This window comes from Panthera leo, chromosome A3 (assembly GCF_018350215.1).
Source record: "Panthera leo isolate Ple1 chromosome A3, P.leo_Ple1_pat1.1, whole genome shotgun sequence".
Lineage (NCBI taxonomy): Eukaryota > Metazoa > Chordata > Mammalia > Carnivora > Felidae > Panthera > Panthera leo.
In genome coordinates, this window is record NC_056681.1 from 34,955,167 (window position 1) to 34,972,953 (window position 17,787).

The 17,787-nt window shown below is 41.2% G+C and overlaps 1 protein-coding gene across 8 annotated transcripts in view; it reads left to right on the plus strand.

The window, feature by feature from the left end:
• Positions 1–17,787, plus strand: part of PLCB4 (phospholipase C beta 4) — a 388,300-nt gene that overhangs the window by 133,126 nt on the left and 237,387 nt on the right. For all 8 annotated transcript variants that reach the window (XM_042931605.1, XM_042931606.1, XM_042931609.1 and 5 more), the window contains one exon: positions 1,453–1,513. The gene's annotated coding sequence lies outside the window, so the exon portion shown is untranslated. The remainder of the gene's footprint in view (positions 1–1,452; positions 1,514–17,787) is intronic.

Here is a 17,787-nt window from a genome sequence, read left to right on the forward strand (position 1 = left end):
CTACACTCAAATTTCTTGTTATCCCTCCAGATACATTCTCTGCATCTAATAGGATTTACACATAGGTTAGCGAGGTTTGTTTTAACACATTGGGGTCATAGTACGCATATTACTCAACTACTTGAGTTTTTGAAAATTAATACTGTGACCTGATTTTTTTAAATCTGTACATATAGATCCAACTGTTTTTTTTTTTTTAATGTGTTTGTATTTTTAGTTTTGAGGGGGGGGCGGGGGGTGTAGATACAGAGGATCTGAAGTGGACTCTGTGCTGACAGCAACAAGCCCGATATGGGACTTGATCTTCTGAACCCTGAGATCATGACCTGAACCAAAGTCGGGCGTCCAACCAACTCAGCCACCCAGGTGTCCTGCTTCTTTCTTTTTAATGGCATATAGTCTTGCATCATAGATGAACCATCCTACCTAGAACCTTACTGTAGACATCTCTATACATCGATGATGACTTTCTCAATAACGCAGTTCACGTTTTACAGACATCATTTTCCCATGTTTCAATTGCCAATTTTCTTTAAAAAATTTTTTTAATGTTTATTTTTGAGAGGCAGAGACAGGGAATGAGTGGGGAGGGGCAGAGAGAGAGGGAGAGACAGAGCATGAGTCAGGGAGGGGGCAGGGAGAGGGAGACAGAGAATCTAAACCAGGCGCCAGGCTCCAAGCTCTCAGCATAGAGCCCAACGCAGGGTTTGAACTCATGAACCACAAGGTCATGACCTGAGCTGAAGTCAGATGCTTAACTGACTGAGCCACCCAGGTGCCCCTCAGTTGCCAAATTTTCCACCTCTGCTCCTCCCAAATGCGAATGGATTTGCTTTTAACTTCTGTGTACTTCTGATACCACCTGGAACTTCCCACCCCTCCCAACCCCACCTTGGAAAGATCTCAAAATCTAAATTTCCACCAAACCAGAAATCTAATGTCAAATCCAGAATCTACATCACCAACTTGTTAACAAAGACAACAAAAAACATGTAGCAAAAATACACTTTTTGTAGAAAGATGCAAATCCGTTATAAATCTTAGGTGTTCAGCACTGTTCTTCATCGAAGTGGCAAACTTTTTCTTACAGTTCATCTAAGGACGTTTGACTGTTAATCAGGAAAAGATTTATATTCTAAAAGATCTTAGATGGTCTTGTTCAACTGTTCCTTAATTATCACGGTAAGAGGTTGAACAGTAGATCAGCACAGCGAAGAGGGTCTATAAACCCTGTAGGCTGGCGTAGCGGTAACATTTCTGATTTGATGACTGTGTGTCTTTGTTCATTTGGAAAGTAATGTCACTAATGTATTAATGTGCCTTTCTGATGTGTGTGTGTGTTTTTAATATTATAGATTCTGATTTTGAAGTGCACAAAGCTGTTCCTTACATGAGAATCCTAAAGGTTCCTCTCATTGATTTTTCACTGCTCTGTGTCTGCTTGCTTCACAGAGGACGGCGCTGTGAGTTCAACTAAGTGGACATCACTTGCAGTCCCTTCCACATCTGCCTGGTGAGTATTCTGCATGCTGTGGTAGAGTTTCTAGTTGTGGGGTTCTAGAACTTAGCATCTGTAAGGTGAATCCCCCTTCATTTATACCGATGTCCACCCTGAAGTGCCCCTCAAAACTGATTGACAGCTACTTTCCTTCGTGCAACGGAGCATCAGTCCCCTGGAATTTTCCAGATTCCAGTTCATTCATTCCACCAACCTAGGGCACTTCACCCTTCACTAGCTTTTCTCCTCGCTGTCTGTGGTAGTATTGCCGGCATTTAGTGAGCCATTAGATATCATTTAAGTTCCTGTTCTCTGCAGTTATTTCTGAGGAAAAATGTAGGACTTGTATTCAGTCCCATGCAGATAATGTTTAGGAAGATTCCCACAAATGTGGAAAAAAATCACAATTACCCTCATTGTCAGCTAGAATCCACCATCCATTCTGTGGGAACTACCTGTGGAAATGACAGAAATAAATTCTCCCAGTGCCTCTCTAAGTTCCATTTTATAAATCTCTAAAGAAATGCTGAAATGGGGGCCAATAATAGCTCTGTGTGGCCAATTATTTTTATTTATAAACTAGATGTTGCCAATGCTTTATTCTAGAGCCAGGATCTTGATTAATATGAGTTTTCTTCTGACTTCTTAATCAAATTCCTATTTTTTGTAACTTCTGTAGGAACTTATATAGGACTTTTTGTAGAGAGTCCTATGTTATAAGGGAAACGCTTGGACTATGTATCATTTCTTCAACAGGCAAGAAGTCATTTTATAGTGATGCATGATAAAAAATAACCAGCAACTTCACTGTTCATCCTGAGAGGTGAACCCCAGCTTACAGGCATTTTAAATCAATGTTACTTTTTTCACCACGTTGCAAGTCCTGTCACACACTCTGTTACCTTCCAGCAGGGTCTGTGGCTGATTTTTTTCCAGCCTTTCTGTGAGGGGAGAGAAGAATCACACTTCTCTAAGTGATCAGTATTTAATGGTGACACAAGACTATCAAGAGAGTAGATTTATTATTGAGTGTCCCTACCTATTTTTAGTTGAGTGCACTGTGTTTTACTGCTTCCCATGGATGATTCATAGACTATGTTTTAGCAGGAAAACCAGAGTTGGGGTAGGGGTTTCTAAATAACTCTCTAGGGATTTTAAATCAGGATAGGCATGACATCTGCTTTTTAGCCTTTATTACATTCTTTTTGGACTGTTTGCTTTTGCTGTGCAATAGTTGTTATTCTTAAATAAGAAATCCTTTTCATCGGCTTATTAGAAATGAATTATGTGTGTGGTGAAAATAAACACTTGATTCGGAAGTTTAAAAACATAGCTTAGAAGTTGTTTGTTAAACATTTTAAGTTCCGGGGCGCCTGGGTGGCGCAGTCGGTTAAGCGTCCGACTTCAGCCAGGTCACGATCTCGCGGTCCGTGAGTTCGAGCCCCGCGTCAGGCTCTGGGCTGATGGCTCGGAGCCTGGAGCCTGTTTCCCATTCTGTGTCTCCCTCTCTCTCTGCCCCTCCCCCGTTCATGCTCTGTCTCTCTCTGTCCCAAAAATAAATAAAAAACGTTGAAAAGAAAATTAAAAAAAAAAAAAAAACATTTTAAGTTCCAAGAAGAAGTTTTTCCATATGAAGTGGTATAATGCCAGGCACTGGATTTTACAAAGACTTTGGATGGACTCAGGTCCCAAGACAGCTAATAGAGTATGTGGACTCTTTTTCCATTCCCTCTTCAAATAGGACCTGATTGGACCCAGTGCCCCACATGTCACCAGGTGGTGGTTACCCTTACCTTAGTCTTGCCTTCCTCCCAAAGAGAGAATTTATTTTCCTCCATCCTCTATTAAAAAAGCTCAGGGCACCTGGGTGGCTCAGTCGGTTAAGCGGCCGACTTCGGCTCAGGTCACGATCTCGCGGTCTGTGAGTTCGAGCCCCGCGTCGGGCTCTGTGCTGACAGCTCAGAGCCTGGAGCCTGTTTCAGATTCTGTGTCTCCCCCTCTCTGACCCTCCCCCATTCATGCTCTGTCTCTCTCTGTCTCAAAAATAAATGAACGTTAAAAAAAATTAATAAAAATAAAAAATAAAATAAAAATAAAAAAGCTCAACTCTAGCAACATTCAGTTGTTGAGTATCTTGTATTATGAGGCATTTCATTTTCACATTGAATTGAAATCTTGTTCTTTTATAATGTCTTTCCATATTCAAAATTGGAAACCTCTAGACCTGGGAGCTGGAAGTCTTCTGGTTTTATCTTGAACACCTGCTTTATTTCTCTGTGATTCCCATCATGAGTACCTATGACTGTACATTAGTTCTAAGCATTTGTGTTAAGCCTGTTGCTTGCACCAGAGGTATTCAGAATATATTTTAATTCCTGTAATGGTACAAAGTGTATATTCTTATTTATGTCCCATTCAACTTGGCTTTTTAGCAGTGTTAGGCTTAAACTCCTAAAATAGAAAATATTTACATAGAGAGCAAAATGACTATTTTTGGATTATTCTTGCCATTATATTTCTAGCTTCGAGATGACTCTTGGTAAAGAGGAATTTATAAGTCAAACCAAAGGTGGTCTTCAAATATCATGGAAAGAAAGAAAACAACCCTTGATACCTTCTTTCCTGCAGTATTGAAATTTGGAAGATTTACCTAAATTTGGGGCTCCTTGCTTTCTGAATGATTTTAAATTGTTTTTTATTAAATATTGATTATATACAGAATGTACACTGTTACTGTCAGGTATGAAACTCCCCAAACTTTAATGTTGACTTCTTTTTCCTTTTGCCTCTACTTTGGAGCCTTCCAGGCTGTCCTAATGTGTCTTGCAGCTGGAGGTATAGGCATAGATATATAGTGACAGCCGTATGTTTATATGTATGGTACCAGCTATTATTTTATTATTTATTTATTTATTTATTTATTTATTTATATTTATTTTATTTTTTAATTAATTAATTTATTAGATCTAAGACCTGTGTCCTAGGGTTGCTGCAGTGCTCTTCGGGAACAAAGATGATTCTTCGTAAATTGTGGGTAGTGCAGTTATTTTGAACTCTTAAGTATTATACATAGAAGCTCTTATTTGTGGTACAACAAGAATCTGGTTTCATGTTTTCTTAGAGCCCATTCATGCATGACAAGAGTCTGGCTGAGCTCCCCAGAAGCAGACTTGAGATGAGGGATTTTTGCACGAGTGTCTTATTAAGGGAGTGCTCCCAGGAGAAACAAGTGAGTTGGAGAGGGACAGGGAAGAAGGAAGCAGGGGGATTTTTCTGAGCAAAGTCCTTGTCTCAGCCGTGATCCTGGAGGAACTCTGGAGCATATTTGCTCCTGAGAACCACTTCCTTCTGCCCCAGAGCAAGGGGCCAAGCTTCCCCATCCTTGCAGCAACCATTGGCTGTGGACTGGTTTGGGGGGAGGCTGTGAATTTGAGAGCATTTGGGGTCTTTGCATCTGCTGAGGAAGCAGCTCCAATAGTTAAGGGATATTCCTCTTAAGAAATCTGCAAGTGCCGGGGTACCTGCATGGCTCAGTTGGTTAAGCCCCCGACTTTGGCTCAGGTCATGATCTCATGGTTTGTGGGTTCTAGCCCCACATCAGACTATGCTCCTGCTTCAGATTCTGTGTCTCCTCTCTTTCTGCTCCTCCCCCGCTTGCACGGGTGCACACATACACACTCTCTCTCAAAAATTAAAAAAATTGCAAGTGTCATCTCTTAGAAGCAAAGCACATACAAGCCAGGAGATGGGCACACAGGACAGCTAAAAGGGACCCAGTGGTGACAGGACATGGGAGTGTCTGTTCTGCCTAGCAGCAACCATGTCATTAAATGCCATGTCATTCCTTCACTCCTACAGACCTACTTGTCATCCCTTAAGACTTTCAGCCATATATTTCCTGGTACAAGTTTTCTGCATTTCAAGAAGCACCTTAAATTCACTTTCTTCCCCAGGGAAGTTAATAAGCTACTGCTTCAAATATTTTTAAGTCCGAAAGAGATTGCAGTGCAGAGAGATACCTAGGTAATTTGCAGTGAGTAAAATTTCTACATATATTTGACTTAAAAAAATAATAAATTCTGAAATCTCAAAGCTTTCCTTAGATGTATGTCAGCTTGAATAATGATTTCAGTGCCCTGAACCAGGAGGCAAGGATATTGTCTGATTGTATGATTGTAACTTATTCTTGCTAGCAGCATTTCTGAGCATACACACTAATTGTTAGTTTTCATTCTCTCTTAACCATCCTTTTTAATTGTATTCCTTAATATTTCACCTTTGCCTTTAAGAGTATTTTTTTCTATGGAGTTTTTAGGGAAATATATATGGTGTTTCCTTGGGTACCTTTAATTCAGTAGAGCACAAAAGTGTGATCCAATAGAAATATGTGAGCAGCATATACGATTCCAATTTTTCTTGTGGCCTCATTAAAAAAGTAAAAAGGAATTGGTTGTTATAGCAGCCTGAGCTGGAGGCTGGAAAGTCCAGGATCACAGCTGAAGTTAATTTTAATAATCTATTTAGCCTAGTACATCCTAATTATTATTTTAACATTTAATTAATATAAACAGTATTGAGATTTTACATTTCTTTCATCTGGTGTATATTTTGTACTTAAATCTCAGTTCAGACCAGCCATATTTCAAGTCCTCAGAAGCCACATTTGGCTAGTGGCACTGAGCAACTTCAGAATGTTCTAGAAAAACTCTGGTAACAGGCTTACTTCCTTTGAGATAAGACTTTGTTAGGGCTCCTGAATCGCCCTGGTAATCCTGCTCAATAAAGAAATGAGGCAGTACTGTTTTCCAGAGAAAGTGAGCTGACTTTCCCTTAATGAGCCAATGTCCTATACCCGTGGAGTATGGTTAAAACGATTGGGTTTGGCAGGTAAGCTGTCACTAATAACCTTCAGGAGTGTGGAATTCTAGTATCACTTTTTAGAGGAAAAAGCATCATGAATGAACGGTAGTATGTGGAAGGATTCTAAAGAGGAAAGGATGGAGTCTTGGGTAATGGAAAGATGTGTATATGTACATAATGTGTGTTAGGGAAGAAGGTTCTAAAAAATTTGGGGTACTTGCATGGAAACCGATGAGGCTGGAGTACTAAATACACAGTAAGAATGGAAGGTGGTGGCTAGATTGTGACCCAGTTCAAAACTTGCATTTTCCAGTGTATGGAGTAAGGTATCTGATGATGCAGTTTATATGCTGGGGTCTGTTTTAGTTATTTATCGTTGTGTAAGAAATCACTTCAGAATGTAGCGGCTTGAAACAGCAGCACTCACTCACTTCTGTGGGTCAGGGGTTTGGGTGGGTTCTGTTGTGCACTTCTGGCTTGGGGTCACTCCAGCGGTTGTATTCAGATGGCCTCTGAAGCTGAAAGAGCAAGAGGCTGGAGTAGCTGATGGCTGACTTGCCCCCCTCTCTCTTAATATAGATTCAGGATTTCTCCAGATGGTCTTTCTTCACGGGCAACTGTGGGCTTCCTCACAGCATGGCGGCTTCAGGGCAGCCAGAAGGCTTACGTGGGCTCTGGCAAGATGATTCCAGCTGACAAGCTGGAAGCAGCATCACTTTATGACTTGACCTTGGAAGTCATGCTGCATCATGTCCATCATATTATTTGGTTATAGGTGAATCACAAACTTGCCCAGTTTTAAGGGGGAGGAGACTTAAAAGCCCACCTCTCAGTGGAAGGAGTGTTAAAGTCCCATTGTGTGAAGAGAATGTTAGAAATACCATCTGCCACAGGGACCCTCTCCTATACTATACACATCTCAACCTCTTTGCCATGATCTGGGAATGCTCTAGGATGAACAGACCACTCATTACTGGGCACGTTTCTGCACAGTGGCTCTCTCCCTTTCCCTTCCCTGGTCAGCTAGACTGGGCTGCCCTTAAGAAGACTCTAAAGTCTTCTGCTTAGGCAATGAATGGCCAGCTGGCCATTTCATGGATTGGGCTTTTCACATGTAGCTCATGAGAATGCTGCTGATGAAGTCATTATGACATTAAAATTGTTTCTTTGTGTCATTTCCCAAAAACCTGAGTGGTCATGACAGCAAGAACTTCTCCCCTCAGTGTTACAGACACCCATTTTGAGTTGGGCATACAGAGGCTTTTCCAGATGTGAAATATGGATTTTTCCCCCTGCCAAATGTAAATATTTGCTTTGTTTGGTTTGTTTCTGTAAAAGGGAGGGAAAAAAATAAATTCAGTAGAGCGCCCCAGTCTTTGTACACTTTTGTGCTGTATCAACAAAATGGCAAAAGCCCAGTGGAAATGGCTGCATTTAAAAACTCCTTACCTACTTTTCTGAAATGAAAACAGGAGCAAGGCATCTGGTCTGCTGTCCTCAGGTGGGAAAGGGCTATTTACTGAGGCCTGAGGACTAAAATAAACCCTCCCAGGAGAGGAACCAGCTTGTGACCTTGGGCCATAACCACCTCACAGATCAACTGCTTCATTTCTTGCTGTATTTTGTGGCCCCTGTCGTGGGTGGGGGCGGATTCAGTGTCACAAAAGCAGGAGGAGAGCAGTTGGAAGAGGACCCCGGTGGCTCGGTTGGTGAAAATGCTAACAGGATCTGCTGACCCTTCTTCCTGTGTGGCCAGAGGACCTGCGGTTTAACAGTGAGCATTCAGGTAGCTGGGAGAAGGCAGTACTCAGAAAAAGTTAGCAGCAAGAAGCTCCTGTGATGGTAGTGGTTTTCCTACTCCTTGAGTAATAATATAGCAGTCTAGAATTTGGGTAGGTGCAGCCCATTTTCTCATCGGAGATATGTCAAAGAGTCCCTGCAGGACTGATAGAAAAATAGAAGTCAAACCCACGTCCCTAAGCAATTAGAAGTTTACTTGTTCCTGGTGACCTCTGTACTTTCTCACCTGGGTGGACACATGGTGGTGTTGGAGTCAGAATGGGAACTCTGAAACCTGGGGCCTTGGTTTTCCCATCTGGAAAATGAGCAAGCAGACTGTTGCCTGATTCATGGGTTTTGGAAGTCTTTATAGGAGATGATCCTGTAAGCTCTCCTGAGGACGAGATGGTGCGTGTATGGGACCTGTCTTATACTCCGTATGTTCTTCGTGTTTTCCTTTCCTGTGGATGTTGCTGAGGCTTCAAACTGGTTGCTAGTTAACTGGCTGGCCTCTTTGTGCGCCTCTGTAGCCCTATGCTCTTTGTTCAGTACAAAAGTAAAGGAATAAACAGTCTGCAAAGAACCAGCCTTGAGGAACTCAGATACCATTTTGTCCTTACTTTAAGGACCTCCTACCCAGGGGTGCTGTGCCCTCTGGCACTCTACAAAGTGACTTTTCTGTGGATTCCAGACTATGCACAGATGCTGCTCTTCTGTGAGGAAGACCATCCCTATATTGAACCATCTTCTTTTCATGCGTTGACAGTATTTCTGCTGCTTCCTCCATCCACATTTGCCAATACCACTGTCTCTTCTGGTGCACCTTTCTGCCATCCTCAGGGGCTTCGGTCTTAAAGACCTGGCTACTTTGCCTCTTGTCGTCGTCGTCATCTTCTTTCTTCTTCTTTCTTCTTCTTTCTTCTTTCTTCTTCTTTCTCCTCCTCCTCCTTCCCCTCCTCCTCCTCCTTCCCCTCCTCCTCCTTCCCCTCCTCCTCCTTCCCCTCCTCCTCCTTCCCCTCCTCCTCCTCCCCCTCCTCCTCCCCCCTCCTCCTCCCCCCCTCCTCCTCCCCCCTCCTCCTCCTCCCCCTCCTCCTCCCCCCTCCTCCTCCCCCCTCCTCCTCCCCCCTCCTCCTCCCCCCTCCTCCTCCCCCCCTCCTCCTCCCCCCCTCCTCCTCCCCCCCTCCTCCTCCCCCCCTCCTCCTCCCCCCCTCCTCCTCCCCCCCTCCTCCTCCCCCCCTCCTCCTCCCCCCCTCCTCCTCCTCCTTCTCCTCCTCCTCCTCCTCCCCCTCCTCCCCTTTTCCTCCTCCTCTTCCTCCTAAATGAAATTCACACAACCAAAATTAACCATTTGAAAGGGAACAATCCTTTGTCCTTTAGTGCATTCACAGTCTTGTGCAACTGCCACCACCTTTATCTAGTTCCAAGATATTTTCATCACCCCCAAAAAAATTCCACAGTCATTAAACAGTTACTCCCCACTTTCCCCTTCTGCAGTGCCTGGCAACCACCATTCTGCTATTGGATATTTCATATGAATGGAATCATATATGAGACCTTTTATGTCTGGCTTTTTTTCCACTGGATGCAATGTTTTAAAAATTCACCTATGTTATATTACATATGTCAGTACATCGTTCCTTGTCATAGCTGAACAATAACATCTGTTGTATGTGTGTACCATAATTTGTTCATTCATCCATTAATGGGCAATTGGGCTGTTTTCATCTTTGGCTATTGTGAATAGTGCTGCTTTGCACATGTGTGTATGTATTTGAGTCCTTTCAGTTGCTTTGGGTATCGAATGGAATTTCTGAGTCCTGTTTTAATTCTGAATTTAATGTTTTGAAGAATTATAACACTCTTCTGTACAGTAGCTGTGCCATTTTGCATTCCCACCAGCAATGTAAGAGAGTTATGATTTTTCCACATCCTCGCCAACACCTATTTTCCTTTTCTTTTTATTACAGCCATCTTAATGGGTATGGAATTATACCACATGTGGTTTTGATTTGCATTCCCTGATGACTAATGATATGCATCTTTTCATGAGGTGGTTGGCTATTTGTTTACCTTCTTTGGGGATTTGTTTGTTCAAGTCCTTGACCCATTTTTTAAGTAGGTTGATTGCCCTTTGATAAAAGTTCTTTATATGTGATTCATATCAGATCTATGGCTTACAGATACTCTCTCCCATTCTGTAGGTTGTCTTTTTACTTTCTTGACAGTGTCTTTTGATGCACAGATTTTTTTTTAAATTTTGATGAGGTTGAATTCACTTTTTTGTTGTTGCTCTTGCTCTCATTGTTGTATATAAGAATCCATCACCAAATTCAAGATTATGAAGATTTACTCTTATGTTTTCTTCAGATAATTTTGTGGTTTAAAGCTATTATAACCATGTCGTTGATCCATTTTGAGTGAATTTTTTTTAATGTCAAGTCAGGGTCCAACTTCATTCTTATACATGTGGATATCCAGTTGTCTTGGCACTGTTTATTGAAGAAACTGTTCTTTATCCATTGAAAGATCTTGGCATTCTTTTTTTTTTTTTTTTTAATTTTTACTTACTTTAAAAATGTTAATTTCAGTAGAGTTAACATCCAGTGTTCTATTAGTTTTGGGTGTATAATACAGTAATTAAACAATTCCATACATTACTCACTGCTCATTACCATAAGTGTACTCTTAATCACCATCACCTCTTTCATGCATCCCCCCACCCACCTCCCCAATGGTAAGTATCAGTTTGTTCTTTGTAGTTAAGTGTCCTTTTTTTGGTTTGTCTCTTTTTTTTCTTTGTTCGTTTGTTTTGTTTCTTTAATTCCACATGTGAGTGAAATCATACAGCATTGTTGACAATCAGTTGGCTGTGATGTATAAATTTATTTTTTGAGTCTCAAATGTGTGAATTTATTTATTGAGTCTCAAGCATTTATTTATTGAGTCTATTGTTCTATATGCCTATTCTTATGCCAGTATCACATTGTTGGGATTTCTGTGTCCTTGTTGTTGTAAGTTTTGAAATCACGAAGTGTGAGTCTTTCAGCCTTTTTTTCCCCCCAATGTTGTTTTGTCCACTCAGGACTCCTCCTCCTCTTTTATTACTGTTTTGTCCTGTAGTGATTCTTGAATTGTGGTACTACACCTCAGGACAAAGGAGCAACCCAGTGAATAGTCATGTAGTTGCATGGGGGGTTATTATAGGCCTGGTAGAATCCAAAGGCTTTTCTTGCTTAAGATCATTCCTTAGGAACATTGACAAGAGCTGCATTGGTGGTATTCAAAGCAAACCCAGTATGCAGGCTATTGGGTTAAAGCTGCTCATTAGAATTCTAAGGGGCCCTTTGGAAAAAAGCAAATGTACAACCTCCTATTTGCTGTGATAACTAGATACTGTTTCCTGGTTTGTGCATATGTTCAATTGTATTAGTCATGGTCTTCAATTATATAAGCAATTAAAACAACAACAACAACAACAAACCTCTCCTATAAAGGAAAACTCTGACCTAGGCATCAAAATCATGAAGTCAGAAGGTAGAAAGAATGAGGAGGTGGGAGAGTGATTTTGTAACTCTACCGGGATCAGTTGCTGGGGTGACTCACATTTGTTTCCAGTGTGTTTGACCTCTGGTCCATTCCTTTGAGAATATGTGGGATTTTCCTTTTGGAAATAAGTCTTATCTGTGAATCCTCGGCAACTGCTTTTTAAGCATTTCCAGATGGCCCTCAAAGTCCTCATCTAATAGAAGCTGAGAGCTTGCTCTTGGAGGGGGTTGGGGTGGGTGCTGGAGAAATCAGCTTTAACCCCTAGACACTCCACACTAGGAAACTATGAGAAACAGAGATGTGTTTTCTGTTTGACCCTCATTAGAATAAGAGTTTGGAAGCAGACTGCATTGTGTGTGGGCTATATACATGTATGTGTATTAATAAAATCATTTAAAGCACTGAGTGGAAAACCCAAATAAGTGTACAGGAACAAGTATTAGACTAATAAAACAAGGTAGCAAGAAAGGGATTTTGGGCAAAAGACCCAGGCCATCTATGAGAGTGTGGGGCGTAACTTCTTTCCCAAAAAGTGATGGGCTTAATTTTTGTACTTTATTTGGTAGCTTTAGTATGCATTAAAAATCTTTTTTACAATAATTCTTTGTGTTTAAGATTTTCATTGAAGCTTAAGAAAGGAATTATAAGAGTGACTACAAGGGAAAAAAATGGGAAACTTCACATCCCTCCCCCCACCCCCAGACCGTGTTATTAGTCATCCAGGGCACTCATAACAAAATGTCACTGCCTGGGTGGCTTAAACAACATAAATTTATTGTCTCACAATTCTAGAGGCTAGAAGGTATCATCAGGAGTGGTTTCTCCTGAGGCTTTTGTTTTTGGCCTGCAGATGGCCACCATCTTGCTGTATCTTCACATGGACTTTTCTCCATACTTGCACATCCTTGGTGTCTGTGTCCACATTTCCTCTCTCTATAAGAGCACCAGCCAGATTGGATTAGGTAAGCTTACCCTAATGACCACATTCCAGTTGAATCACCTCTTTGAAGGCCCTGTCTCCAAATCCAATCACATTCTTAGGTAATTGGCAGTTAATGCTTCAACATAAGAATTTTTGAGGAGACACTGTTCAGCGCATTACAGGCAGTGTAGGTAAAGGCAGGCATAGGTTAAGTAGGACGCCAGAACTTCGTGACTCAGGGCCATGAGGGATAAGGAAAAGTTGTGGGAGTAGAGTCTATGCACTGCTAATGGGAAAGAAGCTATTTCCCTTAGTGATCAGTGTGTCACTTAGCCTTTGCTGTAACAGACTACTACTCCCCCCCCCCCCCACCAAAATGTAGTGGCTTAAACCAATGACCATTTATTTAACTCACAATTGAGTGGATTGGCAATGTCGACTGGCCTTGGCAGGGAAGTTCTACTGATCTCCATTGGGCTCACTTAAGAATCTGGAATACTACGTGGCAATGAGAAAGAATGAAATATGGCCTTTTGTAGCAACGTGGATGGAACTGGAGAGTGTTATGCTAAGTGAAATAAGCCATACAGAGAAAGACAGATACCATATGGTTTCACTCTTATGTGGATCCTGAGAAACTTAACAGAAACCCATGGGGGAGGGGAAGGAAAAAAAAAAAAAAGAGGTTAGAGTGGGAGAGAGCCAAAGCATAAGAGACTGTTAAAAACTGAGAACAAATTGAGGGTTGATGGGGGGTGGGAGGGAGGGGAGGGTGGGTGATGGGTATTGAGGAGGGCAGCTTTTGGGATGAGCACTGGGTGTTGTATGGAAACCAATTTGACAATAAATTTCATATATTGAAAAAAAAAATCTGTGGTCAACTTCTGGGTATACTGAGGATTGGCTGGTTTAAGATGGCATTAACTGGAATGGCTCATTTCTCCTCCTTTGGCTCTTGCCTTCCAGCAGGCTGACTTGGGCTTGTTCACACGGCAGTAGCAAAGTACATGGAGCGAGAGCAAGGGGGAGAGAGTGAGTGGGTGCAAAAACACCCCAATTATTTCTGCCACGTTCTGTTCACCAAGGCAAGTCACAGTCTAGCCCAGATTGAAGAGGTGGGGAAGTAGACCCTTTCAGGTGAATGGCTCTTGGACTAGGATTATCTGACTGTAAAAGTTCTGTGGCCTCTTTTACTTTATATTCATAATACACTTGGCCTGTCCTCACAAATCATTAAATAACAATCTGGAAAGGAATTGCAAGTGCATTTATTTATGAGTGAGCAGTAATTCTTCCCAATTTGGGATGAATAGTTTAATCAGAACATTTATTTCAACCATGTGTATCTGTCTTTCCTGCATGGCTTGGTCTAGACAAATCACTGGGAGAGATCCTAATTGGGAGAATGCTAAGTGAGAGCTCAGTTTTCTTCCCTTATGCTACTTAGAATATTGAATACTCTGGAAATAAGGTAGTCTAGTGGAAACCTTCAGCTTTTTCTCATGGATACCAGCCTCATGAAACTGGAGCAGGAGAAATGGGATCTCTGAGGTCTTCCGTAGGGAGAATATTGAGCAAATTCAATTCTAATGCCTTATATGGGAGAATATGATTCATATAAACTCTCTTAGAAGAGAGTTATTTCCAGGGAGCCTGGGTGGCTCAGTCGGTTGAGCATTCGACTTCAGCTCAGGTCATGATCTCCCAGTTCTTGAGTTCAAGCCCCACGTCGGGCTTTGTGCTAACAGCTCAGAACCTGGAGCCTGCTTCAGATTCTGTGTCTCCTTCTCTCTCTCTGACCCTCCCCCACTCGTTCTCTCCCTCCACCCCCTCTCAAAAATAAACATTAAAAAAAAAAAGTTCCTTCCTTCTCGCGAGATTTACTAGTCATACCCACATGGGAGTCTGTTAAGGGAACCCTCCCCAATTCACTCAGTATCTCATATTTAAAAAACAAAAGCATTGCTGTGTGTAACAGTTGTTCCTTACAGGCTGTGTGTAACAGCCTCCCGTTGTGGGGTGACTCCAGCACGCTGAACTTTCATGGAGATTGAGAACACGTGAGCATCTTACGGGGCAGAGAAAGGAAAACTGATGTGTAGGGTCTGAAAGTTCCAATATTAAAATGTAAATCAGGAAAGCAAAAAGAAACCTATTTTTAGTGCATTTCCACAGAAAAATCATTTGGCAGATTCTTAGAAAGTTATTCACTTACAGTATGACTCCTTCAATTTCACTCCTAGGTTTCTTTCCCAAGAGAATGAAAACTTCTGTCCTTACAAAGACTTGTAAATGAATGTTCATAGCAGCTTTAGTCATAACACCAAAAGTTGGAAAGAACCAAATATCCAGCAACAGGTGATGGATAAACATATTATGATGTATGCATACAATGGAATACTGCTTAGCAGTGAAAAAGGACCAAGTTATTGGTGCAAACCATAACTGGGGTGAACCTCAAAAACACCCTGTTGGGTGAAAGATATGATATGTAAAACGGTACATATGCTGTTATTTATAGGATATTCTAGAGCAGAAAAATAATCTGTTGTGACAGAAAGCAGGTTGGCGTTTGTGGCTGGTGTGTATATAGGGAAGGGTGTGGGGGTGGGGATATCAGGGGGGCCTGAAGGAACTTTTGGGTTGATATAAAAGCTTCCAGTATCTTGGTTGTGGTACTGGTGACATGGGTGCATTTGATTATATATAACCTTTACCTTAATCAATTTAGCTCTCCTAGAGGAGTTACTCCTGTTTCTCATAAAATAGATCTATAGTAGGGCAATGTGAGATTTTTATGATCATTAAGAGGGGACATAGGTTTGTAGAAGCTAATACTAGATGAGGCTTATTTGTTAGGCTCATTTTTCTCTAAGTTGTACGTTGTTGGAAAGACTAAGCAAGAACAAGCCCATTGTAGACCTGGCTCAAGTGACTAAGCCAACATCTTTTTAGTTAAGACCAAATTTGGGAAATTCTTTAATTGAATTGGGGACACTTCACTTATATAGCTGAACTATGGGAGGGACAGCTGGGTAAAGTTAACAGATCATTTTCAATATTTGATATAGCAGACAGGAGTAAAGATTGGGTTTATGGTTCATAGATAATATACTCACATCAATCAAATCTTATTCTTTGAAAATCAGAGTGTTTTAATAGTAGGTGTATGTTGTATGTGTACTATCCAAGTTCTGGAGGGGACAAAAGTACATAAGAACAGGAGAAAAATAGTCCCTTAAAATTATTTGGAAGTGTCCAATCCAGTCATGCAGAACTGGCTGCTAAGATCCTGTTTTGGTCTGTTCTCTCTGATTGTTTAAAAGATAAAGCTGTGAGGAAAATGTTTGTCATGTGTTTATTTAGATTCAATAGTTGGATGTAACTTAGTAAGAGCAACTTGTTTTCTTTTAGCATCAAAGGGTTTATTAATTCACAGATGTCATTCATGCCCCAGAGTGCTAGAGACAGTGATTTATGTTGTCAAAGGCTGGTAATGCTAAAATGAAAGCAGATTTTGTTTTGCTTCTTAGCCAAATTACAGTCTGCTTGGAGTGACTAAAATGTATCTCATTTTTGTTTTGTTTGGGTAATTCAGAAATGAGTTTCAGATTTTGTCTTTTTAATGTTTTAATAGTAAATGATAATGATGCTGACTCAGAAAAAACTATAGTTTGTTCTTCATTAGTGTTTTCTAAATGGTCTTTTTATTTTTGTATTTTGTGTCTATGATTTGTTCATTCAGCAAATATTTATCTAGTGTCTACAGTGTACCAGCACTAAACACTTAGAAGAAAGCAGTGAACAACACCTGTCCCTGATCTTACAGAGGGCTATTTTCTAGTAGAGGGAAGTACATAATAAGGGAATAAACAGTGGGGCATCTGGGTGGCTCATTTGGTTAAGCATCTGACTCTTGATTTTGGCTCAGGTCACGATCCCATGATTTGTGAGTTTGAGCCCCCATGTCAGGGTCTGCACTGGCAGCGTGGAGCCTGCTCCGGATTGTCTGTCTCCCTCTCCGTCTGTTTATTTATTTTAAATAAACATTAAATAAGTGAACAAATGAAAGAGCAGGCAAATTTCATATAGTGATAAGCATCAAGAAAATAAAATGAGATTGTATGATAGAGGCTGACTTAGGGTGGGGTACATGATTCATTTGGATTTACAGACAAGGATTCATTTGGGTTTATGGTATGAAATTTACTCATACGGGAAAGACTAGAGAAAAAATATGGGTTTTATTTTGAAAAATCAAGTGTTCTGCTTTAAACTTTAATATGCTTCATATTGGAGTGGAAATGTCAAGCAAGTCATTGGATATAGGAGTCTGGAGCAATTGGATGTATGAGAGTTAGAGACGGAAAGGTGAGTGAAGAACATAGATGGCATTTGGAGCTCTGGGACCATCTGAGATCACCTAGGAAGAGAGAATATAGAGAGAAGAGCCCTGGGTCACCGAAATGTGTGAAGGTTAAGCAGAGCAAAAGAGGTCATTATTGAGAACAAGGGGCTGGTGAGCACAAGAATAAATAGGAGAGTATGGAATTGCTGTCACTAAGAGAAGAGAATGTTTCAAGGAAAGAGTGGCTAATTGGGTCAAAGCTGTTGAGATGGTTGATGAGGACAGAAAAAAGCCCATTGAATTTCACAATGGGGAGGTCACTGGGGATGTTGACAGGAGGTGAGAATTCTCATTGGAGTGGTCTGAGGAAAGAGAGAGGGGTGAGGAACTGAAGTTGGTTTATGTTGACATATTTAAGAAGTTGAGTTTGGGTCAATATTATCATTGAGAAGGGGTGCAGGGAGGGGAGATTAGAGGTTTTGAGGAGAGTGTATTCTAAGAGAGTAGAAGAGTAAACACGCTAAAGAAAGACTGTTAGACAATCTTTTAGTGTTCATTTAAGGGTCTTGATCTTAAGTTGAAAGTGAAGATTGATCAGTGTTGCTGTGGCTTTTTCTCCACCTAAGTTCAACTCCATGACCATAGTTGCTTGGTAGACCAAGAATTCGCTGTAACCATGTTGGGGAATTGGCAAAGGGAGTATGATGGAGGGAAAGTTTGGAGGTGGGGGAAGAAAGAGTAAGTAAGATATGATAGGCAGTGGGGTTTGGGGTGAGTAAGAAAGGAGAGAGGTGTGAGAACTGTGATCGGTAATGAAAGAGCGATAGAGTCCTT